The sequence below is a fragment of the Leucopleurus acutus genome (assembly GCF_964270905.1).
Source record: "Leucopleurus acutus genome assembly, chromosome: 11".
Taxonomy (NCBI): Eukaryota; Metazoa; Chordata; class Mammalia; order Artiodactyla; family Delphinidae; genus Leucopleurus; species Leucopleurus acutus.
Genome location: NC_139152.1, coordinates 97,162,702 through 97,178,841, shown reverse-complemented (window position 1 = coordinate 97,178,841; position 16,140 = coordinate 97,162,702). Strand labels below are relative to the sequence as shown.

The window sequence follows — 16,140 nt, the reverse complement described above, 5'->3', positions numbered from 1 at the left end:
GGTCACGGGCAGATGCCTGTGCGGTGTCATGCTGGCCCCGGGCGCAGGCATCCATGGGATGCCGGCTCTACTATCAAGGGCTCCCTGAGTAGTGACCTCACTAAAACCCTTGAATTTTGTGATTTCCAGAGAACGTGGAAGGCCCCCCAGGCAGCCTGGCCTCTTCCGGGGGAAATGCTGGTAAGTGTCTTGTCTTATCTGTTAGTTCGTTCCACAAATGTTTCTGGAGCAGCTCCACGTGCTGAGGATGACGCGGGAGAACCGGAGTTCAGCCCTGCCCTCGAGAGCTCAGTCCAGGAGGAGGGGTTTGAAAACTTCACCCCCAAACAACCAGACAGCCAAGGTTCAGGGGTGGCTGGACGCAAAGCCTAGGCTTTTCAGGAGACACTCAGCCACGGGGCAGGATCATTTATAAATGAATATTGACTATTTTCTCTGCTCAGAATCCTTCAGTAGTTCCCCCTTTTGCCTTTGGGATAAAGTCCCCAAGCCTTTCGTGGTCTGCACTGTCTCACTCCAACTGCATCTCCAGCTTACTCATTTCATTGAAATCGCACTGGCCTCCTTTCCATTCCTGGAAATCTACTCGCTCCCTCCTGCCTTAGGGCTGTTGCCTGTGCTGTGCCCACTGCCTGGAGCTCTCTTCCAACCTCATCACGTGGCAACTTCCTATCTGTCCTTCAGGTCTCAGCTCAAATGTCCTGGATCCCCAAGACCCAGGGTCCCATTATACACCCTCTGAGCACCTGCCCACTTGCTTACTAATGTGTTTCATGGCTGTTACCAAATGATTATTTATGTGATCATTTGTTTGCTCTAATGGTTCTATGGCACTGTAAGCTCCATGATAACAGGGACCCTTGGGCTCAATGCCTGGCATATGGTAGGGGCTCAATCAATGTTTGTGGAGTGAATTTATGATGAGTATTAAGGTAAGGCTTCGTGGAGGCGGTGGCATTTGAGTAAGACTTGAAAGAGGGTGTAATTTCACGCTGTAGGGAAGAGAGAAGGGCTTCCTGCTTTGGGTAGCAGACAGGCACATGGTAGGGACACAGCCCATTTGGTTTGGCAAAGAAGCAGAAAGGGACGTGTGAGAGAAGCTTGGAGAGGTGGCTGGGGCCAGGCGAGGGCTTTGTGTTCCAGGTGGATGAGAATTAACTTGAATTCTGAAGCTCCTTGGGGCCCACCAACAACCTCTGAGCCAGGGGTAGTAGGGTCAAAGCTGGCTTCTGGAAACTGTAATGAGTTTGCTGCAGGGATGGGTGGGCCGGGAGAAGAGGCTGCAATCAACAAGACCAGTTGGGAGTTGGAGAATCCATTGACTCTGCTGCTTTCTGTTTCCCCGGAATCACACATGGGCCTTGGAGTTATCCTGTGAGCTCCCGGGGAGATGCAGGGCAGTGATGAGGAACCTCACAGGGCATGACTGCTTCCAGAAGACAATCACCTTGGTGGCAGGGGAGCCATTCTTGAATCCCTGGAGGGAGAGATGGAGTGGAGGGGACATTGATGTCCACACTTGTCACACCTGTGTCCTGGTGCTTTCCCTGTGGCCCAGGAATTGTGACACTGAGGCGCCAGCCTGTGGCAGACGATGAGCAGCAGCATTTCCCTCAAAGCCCAGCAAACAAGACCCACCTCCGCGCATCCCACGGGGGTGCAGCTGTTGTGGTCAGAAGAGCCAGAATTCTCAAGAAGGACCTGGGGACGAGTCTCAGATCTACCACTTAGCAGCTGTGTGCCTCTGGGCATCTTGTTAGCAATTCTGGGCTTCAGTTTCTTTAGCTGTGAAGTGGGGGCTACTTGGGTGTTGTGAAGGTTAAGTGTGAGGACACACACGGAGCCCCAAGCTCAGGGAACACTGGAGGCGCAGGAAGTAGTGGCTGTATTATGGCCACATTTTTCTCCACGGTTTGAATTCTTCACAGGAAGCTGGGGTTTCAGGCTTAAAATGAAGAGCATGTCAACAAAGCAGGACGGAACAAAGTCTTTTCCCAGCATGCCTCAGCATGCAGCACTGCCTTCCCGTGGAGCCCAACAGTGATGGGGCTAAAAGTCTTGAGCTTTCAAGCAGAAATAATCCCAATGGAAAGGAGCCTCCCTATTGTTCTCTTGTGATAAAGCGATGCAGGGGCTCTGCAGCCTGACCTGCCTGGTTGCAGATTCCAACTCTGCCTAGCTGTTCGGTGACTCAGTTTCCTCATCTGCAGAATGAGGTAATAATAGGACCCACCTCGGAGAGCTGTTGTAAGGACTAAGCAAGTTAGAGCAGGTGAAGTGCTTAGACATGGCTTTGTCACTGCTATTGTTAGATCGTTCCATCTTCACTTGAACACTCTGCAGTGCTGTAAGTGACTCAGTGGGGGCTCGGGGGCCAGAAGCCTGAGTTCAAACCAGCTCTGCTGCTTGCTCGCTGTGTGACCTCCGGCAAGTCTCTTAACCTCTCTGTGTGTCCATTTCCTGCTCTGCACAATGAAGATGACAATCCCTGCCTCCCACTGTTGTTGGGAGCAGTGAATGGGGTCAGCCAGGTAAGGGACCCGACTTCCTGGAGGCAAGCAGACCACTCGGCCCCTCCTCCCACGCATTCCAATTTCCAGATGAAGAAATTGAGACTCAGAGCCATTGGATGATTTGCTAAAGGACACAGATCAGTGAGACCAGGCTACACTCCCAGCTCCGTGACCTGTGCTGGGCCACCATGCCAGGGACTTCCCAGGGAGACTTGAGGCACTAGTGGCAGGAGTGTTGAGTGGGCTGAAGGGTGAGCTTCTGTGAGGCCAGGCAGCAGGGGCCTCCCGTTGCTCAGCTGCATCTCCTCCAGTGTCCCGAGTGTGCTGATGCATCCTGCTGCTGTCGGTTAGGCCTGGGTCTTCCAGGCATGGGGTCTGCGGGTCCAACGCCTGCAAACTGCCCAGTCTCCAGGGCTTTACCATGTTACCTGTGGGGAGAGACTGGTGCCGACCCTGCTGTCCCCTCAAGTCTGTTTCCCTATCCACCTGCAAACTTTGGGACCCACCAACTGTCTGTGTCCATCCATCTTTCCAGTGTTTACCCAGTGCTGGGAAACTTGGTGGTTAAGAGTGCAACCTCTAAAGACCTGGGTTCAAATCCCAGCTTGGCCTCTTCTATGCTGTGTGACTTGGGACAAGTTGTTCAACTCTCTGCCCCTTAGTCGTCCCGTTTGTAAAGTGGGGATGAGAACAGTACCAACCTCATGATGTCGCTACAGACACAGTGCCTGTTCCCAGTAAGCTTGGATTCCTCTGGGCTGTATCGTCATTATTCATGTTATCATGTTTATGGTTATGGTGCCTTACCCTGCAGAGGATGCCAGAGACCCGAGGGAAGCAGGGGTGTCTGCCCTGTGAATACTCACGGTCCTGTGGGAGAGGCAGACACAGGCACAGGCAGCCCAGTGTGACCAGTGAGAGCTGAGGAGGAGGGAGCCACGACTTGGGGCCTGGAGGAATGAGGTGGAAGGCAGGGTTGAGGGGCAGATCTCCTGAGCAGAGGTCACTGTGAGACCCTGTGGAACCAGTTCATGCCAAGTGGGTCACAGATACAAGGCCCTGTAGGACCCCACCTCTGCAGCCTCATATCTCGTTCCCCTAGCCCTGCGCTGCACACAGCCCTCCTGGGACCTGCAGTGGCTGTCCCCACGTGGTTAAGGCTTGGTATTCCCGGACTCTCTATTTGGAGCCTTCCCCACCCCCTTAGCCTTAGAGCCTGCCCTGCCCTTGCCCCAGAAAGACTTATTCTGAGGCCCTGTGTTCCCTCCATCAGGGTTTACAGCCCAGCACACAGCAGGTGCTCTGTGTGGAATGAAGGCCACCCTTAGGTTTGTGCTTTGCGTGGGAAAAGTGCCTGGCTTGGGACAGGCTCTGCCGGACGCTTTGGGGGGTTCCCCACTCTGTTAAGCAGAGGCTTTTTCTGGTAACTTGTCTCCTGGAGGATTGTGAGCACGAGTTCAGGAGGCCTCCCTCCTGGCGTGCTAGAGTTAGCAGGAGGCCCCTCCTACGAGGAAGGAGAGCTGGGGCCACTGAAGGATAAAGGTGAGGGCGGTACTTGTGCTCAAGAGAGCCAGCGAGTGAGAGGAAGGACATCCGCCTGCCGCTGAAGGCACCGACAGCCCAGCTCACTTCGCACAAGTCACTGATCTGCCGAGCAGGGCCAGTCTCCTCAATCAATCCATGCTGACAGATGGTAGCGGAATCAGTGACCTAGAGGCAGAAGGCTCCATTTGTAATCCCGGAGTGGCCCAGGCGCCTGGAGGAGGGCAGAGGAGTTTGTAATAAAGGGAGTGACACAGGGTTTCCAAAAGCCATCTCGGAGCTGGAGGAGGAGGGAAAGGATTAATTTTGCTTCTGGAATTGAAAACACTGATTCAATTCAATATATTTTTTGAGTGGACTGGACTAGAAGAGAGAGAGAGAAGAAAAACAAAAACAAAAAAACCCCCAACTAATCTACTGTCCTTTCCATAAACTGTGGTAGGAAAAACAGGATTCTCTTGGGATTGACATATATACACTAATATGTATAAAATGGATAACTAATAAGAACCTGCTGTATTAAAAAATAAAATTGTAAAATTCAAAAAAAAAAAAGAAAAACAGGATTCTCACAGATGAGACAGTGAGAGAACAATAGAAGACACTAATGTGATCAAAGAGGAGGGAGCTCCCAGCTATTGTGCTCTGGCCATTATGGGATCTTGAGCAGTGACTTAACCTCTCTGAACCTCAGTCTGCTTGTATGTCGACATCATAGAACTGTAGCTATTGCTAATGTGTGCCTGGTACTGTACTGACTTTTTTATACATTTCTCTTTAGATTCCCAAAATACCTTATGGGTGAGGTCATATTATCCCCATTTTACAGCTGAGGAAACCAAATTTCAGAGAGGTGAAGTAACTAGTCCAGGGCCACACAGCCCAAGCGTAACTCAAATCTATCTGTTGGTCATAATGCCCACACATGTTCTTTTTCCAAATGGTACTGAAAGGGAAAGTGGCTGTTAGGGGTGAAGAGGTCCAGGCTGGTCTGGCCCTAGGACTGGGGAGGTTTCCAGGTGGAGGTTAACTAGCCATTGTTCCGGCAGGGTCCAAAGGGGTGGGGAGGGGGCTGTAGGGTCAGTCTCAGGACAGGAGGCAGGAACAAACAAGAGCCTGGACTTCAGTTATCTGTCTGCATTCCTTCCCTTCTGCATGAGGCTTTGCATGGCTTGTCACCATCCATTTCAGGTTCTGGTTCCCTAGTCTGAGACCCGAATGAGCTGAGGAAGAAGGGAAAGGAAGGGAAGAACGATGGGGCAGGAGACTCTAAGGAAATGGGCTTCCCTTTTCTTCATGAAGTCTCTCAAGAAATTGAGGGTGCTCCCAACACCAAGTGGAAGCTCTCATGCATCTTTCTGTGTTTGTCCAGAAAACATGGGTCTGTGCTGAGAGTTCCCTCTTTCCCTCTGTAGCTCTGACTCAAGCAGAAGCCAGCACTGGCCTTTTGGGTCTTGGTGCCAAAGAATTTGAAAATGAAACTCATAGAACAATGGGAACAGCCAGAGGGCAGGGCTTGGCGGCCTGTTCAGCTCTGCCCCGGAAGAGACCAGAAGAGACCGGCACCCTGCCTGGCATGCAGGAGGTGCTGGGGAATCAAGTCTCCAGGAATAGACCTGACCCACATTGGAGCCGGCCCCCACTTTGTGTGATTGGACAGAAGCCAGGAGAAACCACTGCCTTCCCCCGCCACATCCTCCTGGGGTGCCAGAACCAACTCAGGCCTTACCTTAGATCCCTTTGCTGGGGGCAGGTGCTGCCACAGCCAGGACCCTCTTTGCGTGGCCCAAGGCAAGGCAAAGCGTTAATGTCTCTGTCTAGGTGGGGTGAGAGGTGAAAGGGTAGAGCCAGGCCCTGGGGAGCTATGGACCTCAGATATACTGAAACTGGGCCCCCAGGCCACACCTGGTTCCTATCAGCCTCCACCTGCTACCCTCTTCTTCCAATTCCAATTTACTTTCAAGTTGGGTTGCTTCAGGAAAGGAAGCCACATACTCCCTTAACATCTAAGGCAGATGGGGTCTAATTTAGAATCAGTAATTTTAGTCAACGTCAGGGACATCCAGTCCACACTCTTCTCCTTCCCATTGTACCAACGGTAAACTGAGGCCCGGAGTGGGGAGAGAATTTGGCCAGGGCTCTGGGTGAGCCAGAGGGAGGATCACAGACACTCCAAGTACAACCTAGCCTCACTGGTCGTCTCACTTTTGATAGCAGTGGGTCAGGCCGCACAAACATCTCTGGTTGTTTTACAGCCGAGATTTTCTTTAAAAAAAAAAAAAGAAAAAAAATGTCAACCATTCCTTTGCTCCATAAAACATACATGAGATTTGCAAAAGAAGGCTGGGAACGGCCCGAGGCCTTGGCACCGCAAATCCTCCACCTTATCTCCAAATTAATTCTGGACCCTGGGTCCAGTCAGCCAGGCATGGCAGCTTTTTAATGCCGCCTCAGGCGAAGGCGGCTGGCGTTTGGTGAGCGTCTATTTTACACGTGAGGTTGGTGGGCCTCCCCACTCCTTGCTTGTATTGTGGAGGAAACTGAGTCCCAAGAGGGCCCAAGTCATTCATCCAAGGACACGGGGCGCCAAGGGGCGGAGGCGTTGAGGGCACTAGGCCTCAGGGCCGGGTGGGCGCTAGGCGGGCAGGAGCCGGCACCACTAAGCGGGTTACGGGGAGGAGAGTGGGCCCTCGCCCGCGGGCTCCCCAAGGCTGACAGAGATGCGATTCTGGCTTTGGCGGCTCCAGGGAACTCTAGAAATCCCAAGGAGAGATTCCGGGCCACCAACTCCCCAGAAAGTTGGCTCGCGGCCACTCCCAGGACGGCCGGGAGCTGCGGGCCAAGATGGCACTGATCGAGCGGCGAGACGCGCGCGACATCCCCCCCGGCCGCCGAGGGGACACCCGCGCGACCCCGGCCGCGGGGCGGATGTCTCCTGCGGGCCGGCGTGCACAGGCCTCGGCGCCGCCGCACGCGGGTGGGCACGCGCGCGCCCGCCGGCCCCGCCCCCTGCCGCCCCGCCCCCGCCGCGCGCCCTCCCGCCCGCCCGCGCGCCGCGGCCCGGAGCTTCTCGATTGGCCGCGAACCGTCACCTGACGCTCTGTTATTTCCTGTGTGTTGGGAGAATGGAGAGAAAAAACCCCGAGCCGAGCCGCTTTCGGCCCCTGCGAGGCGGCCGCGGCCTCCGCCAGGAGAGCCCGCCCTGAGGCGCGCCTGACCAGGGAGCGAGCGCGCGGGCCGGAGCGAGCCTCCAGGGGCCGCGGCCCCGGCCCGCCCCGCCGCCGGCCCCGGCGCCCGAGCTGGAGGCGGCGGAGGCTCCCCCACCCCCACCCCGCGCAGCGCCGTCCGCCGCCGCTCCCTCCCCTCCCGCCCCCGGCCGAGGCCGAGGGACCGGGCGGGGGGCTCCCACAGGTAACCGCTGCCCGGGCCTGAGGGGGAGGGGCAGAGGTCAGGGTTGAGGAGCTAGGGCCAGGCCGGGTGTCTGGCCTCTGGGGCTGGGGGCAGAGGTCTTTGCCCGGCCCGACCTGGGAGTGCTGAGCCCCAGGACTCCGAGGCCGGGACTCGGGTTGCTGAGGCGACTGTCCCTGCCCGGCCCGACCCGGGAGTGCAGAGAGGAGCGGCCTGCCCTGGCCTCGGGGCGTTGAGGGGAGAGGGTCCGGCCTGGCATCAGGGTGCTGAGGGGTCTCGGGCCGGCCTGGGAGTCTGGCCGGGCTTGGGCACCGGTCCTGGCCTGAGGGTGCCGGGGGAAGGTACCTGCTCGTCGCGGCCTCGGGTGCAAAGGCGGCGGATGTGAGCGGGCGGTGCCCGGGGATCGGCGGGGTCAGCGCTGCCCGCCCCGGGGTCCCTGGCAGCCCCGGGTATCCCGCGGCTCTCGCCGCTTCGCAGGGGGCGAGGCGGGCGGGCTGAGGGCCGGGCTTGGGGAGGGGCCGGGCGGGCTAGCGGGCGGGAGCGGAGCTGGGGCGCCGGAGCGCGCCCCTGCCACGGGAGGGCCGGGGGCCCGTTTATTGCCATGTGAACACCTGAAGCCATGTGGACGCGGCTGCTTCTCGCCTGTTGGGGGCGGAGGGCAGGTACCGGCTGGCAGGGCGCAAGGTCCCGGCCCTGGGGGCGGGGAGTGGAGCGCGGGACACACTTCCTGCGTGGGGTTTTCTCCCCCTCCCCCGCCGCGGTGAGCAGGGCGGGGTGTTTGATCCGGTGGTCCCCGTGTGCGAGCAAACGCTCTTCTGGGGGCCCGGTGGTGCTCTAGGCTTCTCGTCTTTTTTGGGGTGGGGGAAAGTGGTGGTGGAAGGAGAGTGGCCAATGCGGCCCAGCCCGCTCTGTCAGCGGCGGGAGGTGGAACATCTCTCGTGCGCCTGGATGGGAGTGGAATTTACTGAGTTGCGGGGGGCGGGCGGTGCAGAGGAGGGGCCAACTTCCTGGGCCCGTGGGTGGGGATTATTGCCTGTTTTTGTGGTTGTGGATACTAGCACTGTCTGCAACCCTTTAGTTTGCCCTTAGGGAACAGATAGAAATTGGGATTTCCCCCCCCCTTTCCTCTTTGCTTTTTTTCCCCCTCGAAGATTAGATGACTCTGATAAATGCTGTAAAATGGATGGAATTTTCGAGCTATTATCTAACAGACAGATCTTTGAATGATAATTGGACCCTTATGTTAACTGCCTCAGTGAGGAGCTTTATAAAACGTCTTAAATGGGGTGGCAGCTTGGTGAAGTGGGAAACTGCACTGAAGTTCGACTTGGAGGTCCAGGAATCTACTTCTAGCTTTACCACCAAATAAACTGTAACCTTGGCCAAGTTACCTACCTCCCCAAGGCTCCAGTTTTTTCATCCATTCAGTGAAGACTCTCCTTCAGGTCAAACATTACAGGGGTTTTAGGTAGTCCCCCCCCCCCGCCCGCCCCCATCTGTGCTTTTGTTTTAGTCATAGGCGACTTCCTGAGAAATGCAGGCTGTCCCTTACCTGGCTTTTAAAAGCCTGTCTCACTTTTTAGTTTTCAGCGTGTTCCTTCTCCAACAGAGTGTAAGACTTGGTCGGTGTGCAGTTTTTCCTCAAATTCCAGATGCTGGTCTGTGTTTCTCAGAAATATTCTGGCCTATGCTGAATGTGCCTTGTATTTTTTCTCTTTGCAAGAAGGAGTTATCAGGAAAAAGGTTTTTCAGAGAACATCGGACTCCTTGGAGTTGTGGCTAATGTGTGTTTGGGTCTGTGTGTGTTGGTTGGCTCCTAGGAGTTCCAAGATCTTTCTCTGCAGGGTGCTGTGGAGAGATCTTATTTAAAGTTCTTTCAAGGGATGTTTGGTGTTTGGCTAACTTCTGAAGTTTCCAGCTTTAGTATTCTCAGAGTAGGGACAAAGTGGAATTCCATAATATCGCCTGTGAAGTGGTGTGCTAGTGGAGTTAACTGTCACCTCAGGGTGCGCTAATTATTTGCATCCCCATCCCCAGTTTATTCCTTAATGGGAGCTGGACGTTTCCTCTCAGATGCTGAAGAGCCCCAGTCAGTTTCACTGATTTTATGGTGTGTGAGGGCCTTAGGCCCTGCGTTTGACTGGTTAGTTCTTCTGGACCGACCTCAGATGTTGGTCTTGCTTGTCTTAAATTTCTAGTACTGGGATGCTTGAAGGACATGTGCCTAATGTGGTGTAATATGTCTTTCTTGGACCTCTTTTTTATTCATTCAGTGCAAACAGTTTCAAAAAGGGTCACAGCATTGGGAGGGATGCTCATAATGCTGACTTTGGAGACGCCTTGGTAGACTTTTTCTTGTATGTTAACATCAGGCCTGTCACATAGGTAGACACTTTTATATGACTATAAAGATTGAGCATTTGGAATTTCCAAAACTAAACAATTTATTCTATGTTGGTATTTGAATTATGACCTTGTGTTTTACGTGGCCTTTTTAAAACCTTATAGTTACTTAAATTGTGAACAGTTACCACACGTTAATTTACATTTTTGTTGTAACTTATGTGAGGAAAAAGTTTATAAAACTCTTACAGAGGTAAAAGTTTGTTTGTGTTTACGTATGTGAGATAAGGTTGCCAAGGTGGTAAGATGTCAGGAGATGTGGGTTTTAGGTTCTGCAACCTTTTTTTTTTTTTTTTTTTTTAACCTTCATAAAATGTAATGAATGTAGACCAAGAAGTTAGGTTTGGACTTCTGGTGAGTTCAACCTTCTCTTCAGAAAGAGAGGAAAGGTTGCTAACATTCGTTTTAAAAAACAAAACCAGAAACACCTCAGAATGCTAGGTTCTGTCCGAGCTATTTTAACTTACCTTGCAAAATCCACCCAGCAGACCTGAGAGATATATCACCTCTCCTTTTCCTGAGAGGTCATAGAGCTAATGAGAGTCAGGGTTTGATTGTGACCGTCCTCCCCTTGGCTCCAGAGTCTTTACTAGGTCTGTTATAGCTCACTGCCAGCTCAAGACACAAATCAGCCAGTGGTAGGTTGGCTTTGGAATACAAATTTCCTGCTGTGTCCCCCTTCTTTTTTTTTTTAAGTTATAATGAATCTGAAATCTGGACTCGGGCAAAATACTGGAAAGGATGGTTTTTGTGACTGTGCCATATAGTTTAGTGACCCCTGGGAGTTTTCTAAAATTTCACTTTCCCTGTACCTGGCCAATTTTGCCAGTGCACCTGAGATTTAATCTAAAAACTTCTCTTTCATACCCAATTCTGTCGTTCTATCTTGAGCTGAAAACTTCTATCAGATCAAAGAGTGATAGGATAGGTAAGGGGCTATCTCTTTTCCTGTCTGTGTTACTACTGGTTTACAATGCACAGGAATCATTATCTGGTGCCTGCTCTCAGTTTGACCAGATGGGACTCAAAAGATATATTTACAAAAGACAACCCTTTCCCCAGTATGCCTTAAGCTCTCTTCCTCACGGGGGCTTATGTTCAAGGCACCTTAGTGTTCGTTAGATCTGTCTGGGGCTTCTGACTCGGCTGCCTTCATTTTCTTTTTGTGGAGGTGAGAGTAACAAAATAAAGCAAAACAATAAAACCCTATTTATATTGGAGCAATACTGTACATAAAAATCATACATTTGAAATATAGTGAAATCAAGGCTTTTATAGAGCATGATTTGGTCACATTGCACTTAGACTGAATAGTTTTTTTATATTATTAGGTAGCTTTGAAAGTTCTCTTAATACCTATGGTACATGCAGTATGGATGGAAAGATTCTCTTGGCAACAAACACAATCAGTACTTTCTGCATTAGAGCTGTGTTTGCTTTGTACGTAATGTGCATGACCCAGCAGGAAGAAGAACTATAAAGTGACTTATTGGTGTATCTGTGGCTTGTTATCTGATGCTTCATTGTGGGGAAGAAAGAGAAAACATTAGCTACAGGGGAAAATATCCTTGTTGCAGTCTGCATATGTAAGCTGTTCTGTGGGAAAGGGTGGAAGTTCACTGGAACACTTGAACATCATCCTGATTGGAAGGTGGTTACCATGTTTGAACATCACATCTGTAAACATGGATTAAGGTCCTCTGTTCTAATTTTCATTAACAAGCTTTTGTAGGCACTGTTCTAAACATGGTAGATGCAGTGGTGAGCAAGGTAGAGAAGGAGCCTGCTCTGGAGAGGGATTGTAGACAGTAAGTAAGAGTGTCTGGCGGTGATAATAGCTATGAAGAGAATAAGAAGACAATATGATAGTGACTTGAGGGATACTGCTTCAGAGTGGTCATGAAGATGTACCCTCTTATGAAGTGTTTTCTGCCAGCAGGGCAGTCAATCTTGATCTGTGGGATGGATGAAAATGGCGTTAAACAAAGTAAATAATTTCCTTTAGTCCTGAGCATCTTGAGAAGTTAATCCAAAGAGTAGAAGTGGGTTGGTTGAAGTCTTCCCTCTGTTTATATCTATGCTTTGTGAATGGGGACCTGGCTCAAAAGAACTTAAGAGGGGTCATTAGTGGTACCTTATAAAGGGTAAGAAAAAGGAACGTGTCTGCTTTATTAAAATTGTTCTCATAAAAAAGAGATGTGTAGGGAATTCCCTGGCGGTCCAGTGGTTAGGACTGCATGCTTCTACTGCAGGGGGCACCGGTTCAATCCCTGGTTGGAGAACTATGATCCCACAAGCCACGCGTGGGGCCAAAAAAAAAAAAAGCCAGAGATCTGTTATTGAGTTGATGAGTGCTAGGCATTATTAGAAACATCGTTTCATTATGTTTATGTTTCTTTGTTGAGGAGTTGGATTGGGGTGTTACAATCATTGTACTTTGTTAAAGCTTCAAATGAAGCCAGCAAAAGTTAGTGATATCTGTATGCAGGACACTCTACTAGGTATTGCTTCAGATGGAGGATCCCAGGTGACCTTGGGTTGGGGAGGGAGTTGCTGGGGGGAGCCCCGGTGGCTGAGAGTGGGGGCTCTGGCAGGAGAGGAAACAGCGCAGGTCAGACAGGCTTCGTAATCCACAGCCAGGAGGGTTCGTCCTCCGCACTTTTCCCAGCCAGCCAGTGGCATCCTACATACCTTCAACCACCCTTTCTGTGCTCTCTGGTAGAGTTATATAGAGAACTGAAAGAAACCTAGTCTGGCACTTTACAACTTCTTTTACAACTCAGGAAAGATGCCAAGAAGGTGGTGACTTGCCCAGAGTTATGCGGCTTTACACTGACAGTCAAGGCTAGGACCCTGTTCTTTGCCAGCGAGGCTAGTGTTCTTTCCACCGTAGCCCATGCTCTGACCAGAGGGTTGATAGTTAACAGTTGCTCCTGAATAGAAAAAGAAAGGAAGCTTCTGGGTGCTAATGTATGCATTTAGGAAACCTGTGTAGTTGCAATCTTAAGAAGTCAGGGAAAAGACAGTACATCAATCTTGAAAGCAGAGTACTACTGTTAACTTTTCACAAAGTTATGTAATATTGGTTTCTTTGGACCCCCTGAGATACAGTCTCACCCTGATTATATCTTGGTCCACAATGGACGACATGGAGAAGCTCTTTGCCACATTCAGCATTAGTTGTGAAGTTCAAATTAGGCCCTTTAGATGTAGGGAGAAATTTCTGGTATGTGGCTAAAATTGAGTTCTAGAACTGAAAAGAGGTAAGGCCCTAGCAGTCCTAAGTTTTTCACCTCTAGACCTCAAGTTTCAGGGAAGGTTTCACTTCTACATTTAGAAGCGTCCTAAGATAAAGCATTACTTTGGGAGTCCGGAGATTGTTCACTGTGCCTGACAAGAGTAGGGATTCTTGGGGCTTCCCTGGTGGCGCAGTGGTTGGGAGTCCGCCTGCCGATGCAGGGGACACGGGTTCGTGCCCCGGTCCGGGAGGATCCCACATGCCATGGAGCGGCTGGGCCCGTGAGCCATGGCCACTGGGCCTGCGCGTCCGGAGCCTGTGCTCTGCAACGGGAGAGGCCACAACAATGAGAGGCCTGCATACTGCAAAAAAAAAAAAAAAGTAGGGATTCTTGAGCAGGACTACTTCCCTGGACATTTTCCTGACTTAGTACTCTGGTGGGTCAGTTACCTGGGGACAGGTTTGTATCCCTTTGACAGTAATATGAGAGGACATTCTTGCAATAGAAAGTCCATGTGATGGGAAGTTCATGGAGACAGCAGAGCATATGAAGGAGGATGTGTGGCCTCAGTCTGGCTCCATCACTTATTAGCAGTGAGTGACCTTGGGCATTTTGCTTGAGCCACAGTTTCCTTGTCTGTAAAATGGAGATATATCTTCCTCAGGGCTGGTGAGAAAAGGAACTAAAATAGGAAAAGTATATAGTGGAGTGCACCACCTATAGGTGACACTCAGTGAATGTTAGTGTAGTTGTCCATTAAACAAACATTCCACGTTGTACCGTGTACCAATATACGGTCTAGAGCGGGGCTGGTTCCTGACAATCCTGTTGATTTTACATCCTCCAATATCTGCTCAGTAGAGAAGGGCAGCTAAACAGGGCTATTGAAAGTGCTCTGATGGGGGGAGTACATGGTGCTGTACCAAGATAGGTCCTCCTGACTTGAAAGGTCACAGGAGGCTTCTCAAGAGAGGACCATTCGCTTCCTCATCCAGGCGCTTGTCTTGTCTCAGCAATCTCTTCCCACCTCTATGGCTCGTTCCTCCCTTCTTCTGCTTAACCGTTGGCATTCTCTGGACCCTCTTATTTCATTGCCCTTGCTCCCTGGGTGCTCTCGGATATCCCTAGGCTTTGATGATTGCCGGTAAGCTGATGACCCGCATGTTGATACCTTCAGCCAGACCTTCCCTAGCTCCTCCAACTCCTGCTTGACGCTGCCATTTGGGTATCTCACTAGTAACTTGAGCTTCGTAAGTCCAGAACTAACACATATTCCTCAAACTCTCCTCCATTTGCCCCCTTCTCCATAAGTGGCTTTACCATTTACCCACTCTCTCAAATCACATTCCTCCTCTTCTCTCACTACCCTCCATATCTAATCCATCACCATGTTACTGTCAGTGCTGTTTCCATAGTACGACTTGAATCTGTCCACTCTACTGCCACAACCACTGAGCCACCATCCTTTCCTACCTGGAACATTGTGATTGCCTCTTAACACAGCCTCCCCATTTCTACCTGTCTGTCTGTCTCTATTCCAGTGTGCTCAGAGCAGCCAAAGAGTCACCTGTCTTTCCTCCCTTAAAATCGTTTAATGGTTTCTCATAGCACTTAATAGAAAATCCAAACTCCTTCCCATTTCTCCCAAGGCTCTGAGTCCCCTGGCCCCTACCCACCTCTCTGGCCACCTCTCTGCTGCTTTTGCTTGCCGTCCTTCAGACACATGGACTTTCTCTGTGTCCTCTGAAGGCTCCAAGCTCTTTCCCATCTCAGGGATTTCGTTATATGCTGCTGCTTCTGCTCAGAACACTGTGGCCAACCCAGCCTTTTCTCATCTTTCAGGATATTTGTTGAATGAAAATAAATAGCATGAGACAGGCAATAAATGGGATGGGGTAAGGAGGAAAAGTGTCCTTGGAGCGCATCTACAAAGGTCTTTAAAAAAAGAAAAAGAAATATAGAGAGAAATGTTTGAAGAGCTAAAAGAGTGTCATTTTGGCTGTGGTGTAGGTAGTTATTCAAGCGAAACACCTGGGAGTCAGGCAGCAAGAACCCACCCAAGTACACTGCTGATGAGGCTATAAAATGATGCCACCACTATGGAAAACTATTTTGGAAGTTTCTTAAAAAGTTGAACGTTATGTCTACCCTGTGACCCAGCAGTTCCATTTCTAGGTATTAATCCAAGAGAAATGAAAATATATGTCCACAAATAAGCCTCGTACAAGAATCTTCTTAGGAGCTTTTTTCATGATAGACGAAAACTAGAAACAGTCCAGACGTCCATCCAGTGGGAGAATGGATAAACAAAACGGTATGTTCATACAGTGGAAGACCACTCAGCAGTGAAAAGAAACAAACTACTACAAGGAAGAAGGAAGAATTTCACACAAATTATGCAGAGTGAAAAGCCAGACACAAAAAAGTACATAGTGGATGATCCCATTTATAAGACACTCTAGAATAGGCAAAAGTAGTCTGTGATACCAAAAATCAGATCAGTGGTTGGGTGGAAGGGGGTTCACTGGGAAGGGGACATGAGGGAACTTTCTAGAGTGATGGAAATGTTCTGTGTCTTAGTAGGCATTCATCACATCTTATTGAATCGTATACTGCATGTAATTTTGCTGTATGTAAATTATACCTAAAAACAACCTACGAATTGTCCTAGATTTCTTTTTCCTCTCTCACTTTCAGCATTTAATCTCCCAGCAAGTTTTTTTCATTTTATGTCCAAAATACATCGTAAACTTGTTCCTTCCCATCTCAAGCACCATCCCCTCTTATCCGGACAACTGTATTATTAGCTTCCTGACTGGTTTTGCAACTCCCAATTTTTTTTGCCCTCCCAAACCATTTTTTTCTGCTTTTCAGCTAAAGTGATCTTTAAAAATTCATATTGGGTTATGTCAGTTGTCTTCCTACAACCCTCTAGTAGCTTTCCATTGCTTTCATGGTGGCCGACAAGGGTCTCTCTGACCCCTGCCTCCCTCTGAGCCCATCTGGCCTGGCCTCCTTGCTCCCTTAAGTTCCAG

General features: G+C 50.5%; 1 protein-coding gene across 3 annotated transcripts in view; it reads left to right on the top strand.

Moving 5' to 3' along the window:
• The first annotated feature begins 7,193 nt into the window (after nucleotides 1-7,193).
• TCF20 (transcription factor 20) overlaps nucleotides 7,194-16,140 on the top strand; it is a 95,941-nt gene continuing 86,994 nt past the window's right edge. For 2 of the 3 annotated variants that reach the window (XM_082849707.1, XM_082849705.1), the window contains exon 1: nucleotides 7,394-7,466. The gene's annotated coding sequence lies outside the window, so the exon portion shown is untranslated. Of the gene's footprint in view, nucleotides 7,467-16,140 lie in introns of all 3 variants that reach the window. The other variant, XM_082849706.1, reaches the window with a different exon arrangement.